This window comes from Conger conger, chromosome 5 (assembly GCF_963514075.1).
Source record: "Conger conger chromosome 5, fConCon1.1, whole genome shotgun sequence".
Lineage (NCBI taxonomy): Eukaryota > Metazoa > Chordata > Actinopteri > Anguilliformes > Congridae > Conger > Conger conger.
Window position 1 is genome coordinate 24,565,740 of NC_083764.1, and position 8,586 is coordinate 24,574,325.

Genomic DNA, 8,586 nt, shown 5'->3' on the forward strand with positions numbered 1-8,586 from the left:
GCAAAAAAACCGTGCGTGGCCTGCAACAGAATTTGTGTGCTCGATATTTCCAATCGTCTTTGCTGCTTCAATTGCGACATATTTACAGTTCAGTGAATTAGCACTGTCAATTTAATATGCCGTACAAATAATGTTAATAATCATTTTATGACGGTGTGTTAATTTAATAAAAATGTGTCTACATCTACCCTATGTGATGTGACAAACTGTATTTTTCTACAGCTATCCCCTGGAAAGTGATGTAATGCAGCTACATTAAATTCAAGTATTTTCACTGTAGCCGATGTTCACACAGGCAGCATATTTGACAAATTGCATACATGATCAGTCTTCAACATTTATTCTAAATATTGCGTCTTTGAGTTCACCTGTACTTGATATTTGCCATGAAAAGGCATACATTGCTTTGAATAAATTGGATGATGCCTGGGAATAGAAAGTAGCCTACTGAGAACTGCAACAGGAACTGTGTGTTTGGGGTATTACGTCACTCGAACGGATATTAAAAGACCCCAGTCAGCACTGTCTTTTAAAGTCATCGACGCGATCAGCTCGAGTGACAACTAACTTAATTACATTTACTAGACTATTGTTAGATCACAAAAACATTCCCGTTGTGTAATTACACTTTTATTGTTTTGAGAGAGCGATTTGACCAGCAAAATATTACGGTTACGATTGCTGATATTAAGCTATGAAATGTAGCCTAATTGCTTGATCTTTTCTAATTCAATATCACTTGTCTTTCGTAGATTGCTATAACAAATAATATGTCGAACATTCTCGTAATCATAAACCTTAGTTACCTTTTCAATATTTATTTATTTGTATTCAAACGCGAGAAGACTTCAAAATCCCATTTCGACTAAGTTCAGTCAACCCCAGTTCAAATCATTGAAGAAATGCAATATAATATTGAATTAAGAGCAAACAATATTTGTCTCACTAAGGATAATATTGTTTGTCTTACCTCAAAGATTGGATATATAGTTATATATTTTTGTTCTTTGAATGGATTCCCATTAAAAAAGTTAACAGTTCAGTCACTTACTGTTTCTGGATAGGAGGGGAGCTGTCCCACACTCCCATGTCCATTTGATAAGAGACCTATCTGATAGCTTACTTTATATGAAATGTTAAAGAAAGTTTGATACTCCCTTCTTAATCTCTATCCAAAGTTATATTATGCTGTGAATGATGTGGCCATTGGCGCCACTTGGGATCCTGGAGTGGGTGGTGGTGTTGTTAGTATGCTGTGAGATGTGAAAATCAATTTAATAAAATAATAATAATGAAGTCCCACTCTGGGACACCAGTCAATAACTAAACTGTTGACACTCCACATTAGAAATAACCCTGTCTACTCATTCTACAACAAGTTATTTCTGTGAGACTGATAGCTATGAGGCTGTCTTCAGTGTTACAGGTACACAATGAGTTATGAGAACTGTTGAGCTGTCTCCACCACCATTGTGGATGTGTCCCTGCTAGTCTGCCATTTGTAACACTGGTAGTTCTGATTTTACAAAAATGTGAGAGCATTCTCTGCTATCCTTGTGTCCAACATATCACTGGAATGTGAGTTTTTATACACTTTATTGTGATTATACCAGGGGACATGGCTATCATCTTTCTCTGATTCTCCTGTTACAAGTTTTAGTACTTTTTTTCATAGTATGTGTATAAGTATGGGTTAACAAGGGACAGCACATAATGCACTATATGACATACATCTTTCCAATATAGTATGCTCAATAACATTTGGAAGAAAGTTAGATTTATATTCAAACAGTGCACATGTGCTTGAAGTGCAGAATCTGAACTTTTTTGCAAATCTAAAATTGTGGAGTACAGAGCCAAATCAAGAAAATAATATGTCTTTGTCTAAAACAGTATGGTGTATACTGTAACTGCTCTTTTTTTCAATGACCACCTTTCAAGATGACCATATATTCTTCAAAAAGCACCTAGTGGCAGTGTGGATGGGTGATAATGCAAATACAGGTTTATATATTTCCTTTATATATTTCCTGAAAAAGTGTTCTTTCATTTCTGTTCTCCCTCATACACTCACTTAGCACTTTATTAGGAACACAATGTATGCCTACTTATTCATGAGATTATCCAATCATCCAATCCTGTGGCTGCAGTGCAATGCATACAATTATGCAGATAAGGGTCAGGAGCTTTTAGAATGACCATGGAATGATTGTTGGTGCCAGACAGGTTGGTTTGAGTATCTCAGACACTGCTGATGTCCTGGGATTTTCACGCCAAACGGCCTTTAGAGTTTGTAGAGAATGGTACAAAAAACAAAAAACATCTAGTGAGCAGTTCTGCAGACAGAAACACCTTGTTAATGAAAGTGGTCTGAGGAGAATGGCCAGACTGGTCAAAGCTGACAGAAAGATGACAGTAACGCAAATGACCACACATTACAACAGTGGCATGCAGATAGTGGCATCTCTGAACACACAATGCCTCAAAGCAGATAGTGGATAGGCTACAGCAGCAGAAGACTTAATAAGTGTAAAAAAATTAATCTAATAGATACCTAATAAAGTTAAAATCACATTAGAATCTGTTGAACAGCTTTAAACACTGAATTTTCAATCCTTTTAAGATTCATTTTGTCCCCTAATCTCACTGTTTTGTCCGAAACCCAGAATTTCGATTTTTTAATATGTATGTGAGAAAAACATAAATAATTTAAAAACAAATAATCTGTTATATCAGGACCAAAGAAATGATTGCAACCCAGAAGGAAGCAGAATATATTAAATGACAGGTAGATTGGACAGGCAGTGGTCAAATTCCAGCAAACAGGTATAACAGAGGTAATCAGGTTCATAATTGTAATGACAGGCAGTAGTCCAAGCATGGCAAGACAATCCAGACAGGCAAAGGTACCGAAAATAATCCAAGGGTTGTATTCTAGAAATCCAAGCAAAGTTCAGTAACTGGTCAGTAATCAATAACAGAACAGAGTGAAAATCCAAAAGTTGGGGTATACAAAGAGAGTCAGAATACAGAGTATATCGGCTGAAAATGCTGGAATGAATGGTCGGAACACATTGCATTTTAGCAAAGACTAAGGCAAATAGGCGGGTATTAATGCACAGACAAATGAACTGAAATGATTAACAGGTGTGAGTGCAGGGAAACAGGTAACAAGATACAGGTGAAATGAAGGAATGAACAGACTACCGAAAGCGAACAAGGACAAGAGACACGAAACAAGGCAGGAAACAGAAAAAAATGCTAAGACTGGGGAGCAGGAAATGTGACAAGAAACTCATGGGTCGCACCTTGAGCAGACAGCGAATGGTGTATATAGGGTCACTATCAATGAGCTAGGGGGAAGGGTCTGATAGGAGGGCTGAGTCGGGACACAATGAAGAGCTTGATGCAGGATACATGGAAGCGCTGTAAGGGAGGTACAAGGTTTAGTTGGATGGCAAGAGGAACTGATGACTCTGGTGATGGAGTATGAACTGCAGTGCAAGCTTGTGGCAGACTGTGTGAAGAGGAATACCTGGAGACAAAAGCTAGACCTTCTGTCTCACATTGTACCAGGGAGTGGGACGTTGGCGGCGATCCACAAAACTCTTAATCTCCATGACATGGTGTGGGAGTGTGGCGCAAGCTCTTTTCCATACCCGCGCGTGATGAACAAGGAGCTATGCAGCAGAACCTCTCTCTCCTCCTAGGAAGAGCGGTGGCTGGTAGGCAGCATGCAAACAAGCTGACAGACCCATGGAGGAGATAATCACGGAATTATGGGCATACTTGAGTTTATCTAGGACATGGGGGACTTCTCCACCATGCAGAGCAGACTCTTCTCCAACTCTTGATTCATACGCAGACAATAGACAATTGAGCCTGGATGTGCAGGAACAGGAGTTCAGCAGTCTCTTTAGATGAGAGCAACTTGAGGAGTAACACAAAATGGACGAAATGTTCCACGATGGTGAGAATAACCGTCAGGCCCTTAGAGACTGGTCAATCCATTGCCACGTGGGACTCAGGATGGCAAGAAATGGAGAGGGGCTGAAGCAGGCTTTGAGGACACTGATTACTGGATTTCTCTCTGGCACACTTAGGGCAGTTGGCAACAAACTCGGCGGCATCCCGCTTCATCGTACACCACCGTGGCAAGATGAATGTCCTTCGTCAGACTGGACAGGTGAGTGTAACAGTGAGAGAGCATCTGGCTTGACATTCTTGGAACCGGGACAGTAGGTGAAGGTAAAGTCAAAGCAATTGAAGAAAAGCGAGCTACGGGCATGGCGAGGGTTCAGTCTCTTCGCCGATCACAAGTACTCAAAGTTGCGATGGTCAGTCCAGACGATGAATGGAATGGCGGAACCCCTAACAACACCACCACCCACTCCAGGATCCCAAGTGGCGCCAATGGCCACATCATTCACAGCATAATATAACTTTGGATAGAGATCAAGAAGGGAGTATCAAACTTTCTTTAACATTTCATATAAAGTAAGCTATCAGATAGGTCTCTTATCAAATGGACATGGGAGTGTGGGACAGCTCCCCTCCTATCCAGAAACAGAACTGTTTTTCAGTGTCAGGCATGGAAAGAACTGGGGCAGAGGTAAAGTGTCTCTTAATTTCATGAAATGCTCCTTCAGTTTCTTGAGGCCAGGCAAATCGACTTTAGTCAAAGTTGTGAGAGGGGCTGCGACTGAGCTGTAATCCTGTAAGAATTGTCTATAAAAATTGACAAAGCCCAGGAAACACTGTAATTCCTTACAGTTAGTAGGGGGAGGCCAGTCCATGATTGCTTTTGTCTTTTTGTTGAGACAAATCAGAAATTGGATGGTTGACTGGTGGAATTCGCACTTCTCAGTTTTAAGGAATAACTGATTTTCCAACAGGTGTTGGAGGACTTGACAGACGTGCTGGATGTGTTCTTTGAGAGAGGAGGAGAAGATCAGGATGTCGTCCAGGTATTGTGAGAGAAAATTGGATATAATATCCAGCAAGAGGTCATTGATTATTGACTGGAAAATGGTTGGTTCATTGGTCAATTCAAACGGCTTCACCAGGTACTCGTAGTGACCTCTTGGGGTGTTGAAAGCTGTCTTCCACTCTTCCCCCTCTCTAATGCGGACCAGGTGGTAGGCATTGCGTAAGTAGAGATTTGTAAAGAACTTACTACCTTGTAGAGAGGATAATGCCAAGGAGATGAGTGAAATCAGGTGGTAATTCTTAATAGTGATGTCATTTAGGCCTTGATAGTTGATACAGGGCCACATAGACTTGTCTTTCTTTTCAACGAGGAGGAAGATGTGGGACGAATGAGGTCGGAAGCCAGGGACTGACTAATGTACTTCTCCATTGCCTCTGTTTCAGGTGAAGTCAGGGAAAAAAGTTGTCCCCTGGGTGGTGTTGTCCCGACTCAGATAGAGACAACGCGCAACAGCTGGGACCAGACAGGAAGGAAATGCAAAGAAGGAGTGGCCAAGACAATGTGAAAAATGCATGAAAGGTGCTGCTTCTTTTCAAACCATAGTCTACTTCTTGAACATACACAGACATGAGTCAGAAATAGACACTCTTCATGAGACTTTGAGGGCCCAATTGACCGGCAGGGGGTGCTGGTGAGTAAAAAGATGCAGTTATCTAAGCCAAAGTCCTCATAATGATGCTCCAACTGAATAACCAGCAGCTGGACCAGTCTGTACCTTTTTCATGTGAAACTGTTGGTTAGAACTTAAATGGAAGTTTTACCTCCTGGCAAAATTAAGTTGCTGCTGCCAGAAGTGTTGTTGGACCAGCAGATGACACACTTCCCTTTGGACTGAATCCAATGACGAGCTCCCTTGCATGCTTTTCCATTTTGATTCCACAGTTTGTCACTACAGAGAGTTTTGAGTTGAATTATCTTTGAATTATTAAAGGTCATTGCTATGACATGTTGTGGATTCACTTAGCAACTACAACTACATGCAGGAACAGTACCTTAACAGGAACTGGCAACCCATCAGTCCATGAAATGTTTACTTGTGATAAGTTTCTTTACAAAAAGTAAACAGTGAACAGTAATTTCTGAATTTATTTAATTTTGTTTGCAATTTTATTGACAGAGATGTCTGAAGAGTCATTTCAATCAATAAAAGTTGCAAGTTATTTTATTTTGGGGTTTTAGTTTTGCATGTATCCAGCACCTGTGGTCTACATGGTCAGGTGTTCAAACCTTTATTCATATGAATTTATTTAGTTGAAATTGGATAAAAATCCACAGAGGAAAACATGCTGCTGATGAAGGTATGACAAACATGAAAGGGCTCAGTACCAAGCCAAAAGGCAGTGGGTGCCAATTTTAAAGCCAACAGCATGACCCAGTCAGGGATTGACCCACAGCCTTCCGGAGGTGGGCAACACCCACCAGGCCATTAAACCGGAAACTTCTAAATCGCTGTGGACTATGCTCTACCCTGCAGTACAATTCACCCTTCATTCACAAAACTCCAGTCCCCTAGGGGATGCTGTTTCCAGGCAACACAGCTGGGAAAAGCGGTCAGTCACAGAAATGGTGACAGAGACCCCACGCAATTTCAGAAACAGCTTCGCCTGGCCTCAAAGCTGGGCAGCGAGGAACACACACACATATTTTGGTGTTGTGCCATGAGCAGCAAGGGACACATATTTTTTGTCTGCGATTTCAAAGTGCCTCTCCGCTAACAAAGTCAAGTAATTTCGTGGAAACTGGTTTGTTTTGCTGCCTTGGTGAAGCTCTCTCTCACCCAGGGCCTTTTTCTGTTTTAAACGAAAGCCTGAATGAAACTTTAATAGCTTCCAAGGCTCATCCCATTTCGTGTCGCTTAATGGAAGGAATGAATCAGTCCTTGGTTACGCGTGGATCTCCCCTTTGTCGTGCCCCTCTTCGGGTGCACATTAAATCCCGCGTACGATGGTGCAAGGTAATGCAAGTCCCAATATATGGGAATATTGTCCCCCGTGTGGTGTTTGTGGGTTCATGTGAATGGATGTGGCCACATCCGTACAGCCGACTGTAGATCGTCAGATTAGGAGCTGCATGTGGTTTTCTCGGCTGTGTTATTTTGCGGCTTCTCTTTTGAGTATTTGTCAAATGAGGAGGTTATGATTATTATACTATGGGTCAATTCCAACTTCTATCTGGACTTAGGGTGTCACGAGTCTGTACAGTTGTTGTGCTGTTTGGAAGCCCGAAGAAGACAGTCGTTCACATATGGAACCCACGAGATCATTATGAATTTCTTAGGGGTTAGAGTGTATTGCAGTGGCCGGGTGTAATCTTTCACTTTTTATTATAAAAAGCATTCAAAGAGTTTTTGACAGTAGGCTATAGCGTTCGCCGTGAAAATACTGAACTCTTGAATTTGCCTTTCCGTTATTTTCTCTCAACATTTAAATTAAAAAATATAAAAAATTCAATCAGGCATACATTTCAATTCAATCAGGCATAAATTTTAAAGATTGAAAAGATGGGCTAGCGAAGAATGAACCATGAAAACAGTCTTTGTTCAGGTTGCACTAGTGTTTCCATGCCCTGGGGGTAACATCAGAGTTCAAATCAATTTCTCTCAGGACCTCTAACACCTTATTGCTCATCGGTGCAGATTCAGTGGCCTAACGTAAAGGGTGTATAGATTAAAATGACAATACATTGATGTATATCTCAAGCACTACGAGGTATTTTCGCTATAACTATTTTTCCTCGGTGCTGTTATTGGGTGAGCTGGCTCATTTAAAAGATAACATCTGAACTGTTACACGTGCGCGCACACATATGCTCTAACTTCTCCTCGTTTCAAAGGGATAGGATTTGTGAGCACGTATGCATTGTTCAGAGTACAGAAATGCCGTATATATATATTTCGGCCGTTATGAATACAGATAAATAATAGATTTTATTCGGGTCACTTCTCGTTGAGCTCGAAAGGATACACGAGCTACAACTGGAACTGGAAGAAAGCACCGCTCACAACAGGATCATCATGTAGGGCGACCTCCCTCCTGGCTATTTTACGTTAACATTATCGCATATTTTGCTAATTTAGGCTATATGTGGGCTGTCGCTTTTGTCCCATTTCATATAATGACCACAACAATGATTATGCATTTGTACTGTGCTAGCTCCCTTCGCTGTACTCATTCAATTTGTCTCAATCCCATACGCTCAATCATGAAGCAATGTTTTAGTTATTGACCACCCAAACTGCCAGAAAACACTGGAAGTAAAACAGTATCACATTTAAGGCAGGAAAGTTGATTGCCATATTGTAACACCAGCTGGAGGTAATGTCCTAAATATAACATCTTACCTGCAAAGCCTTTTATACGTTTCATTGTGAATTATAAGTTATGACCAAAACACCACAATGCAAACCCAATAAACCTATGAGTATTCATGCTTTTTAAGGTGCTTGACTTGAATCCAACTTGCCATTGCCCACAGAGTAAGAAGCAGTCTGGCAGACCTATTGTACAGAATCAGGGGAAATGTGGAAACAGGGTCTGCTGCAGCAGAGGCCCTCACAGCCATCCATCTGCCACTGCCATGTTGTTGTGTGACTCAGG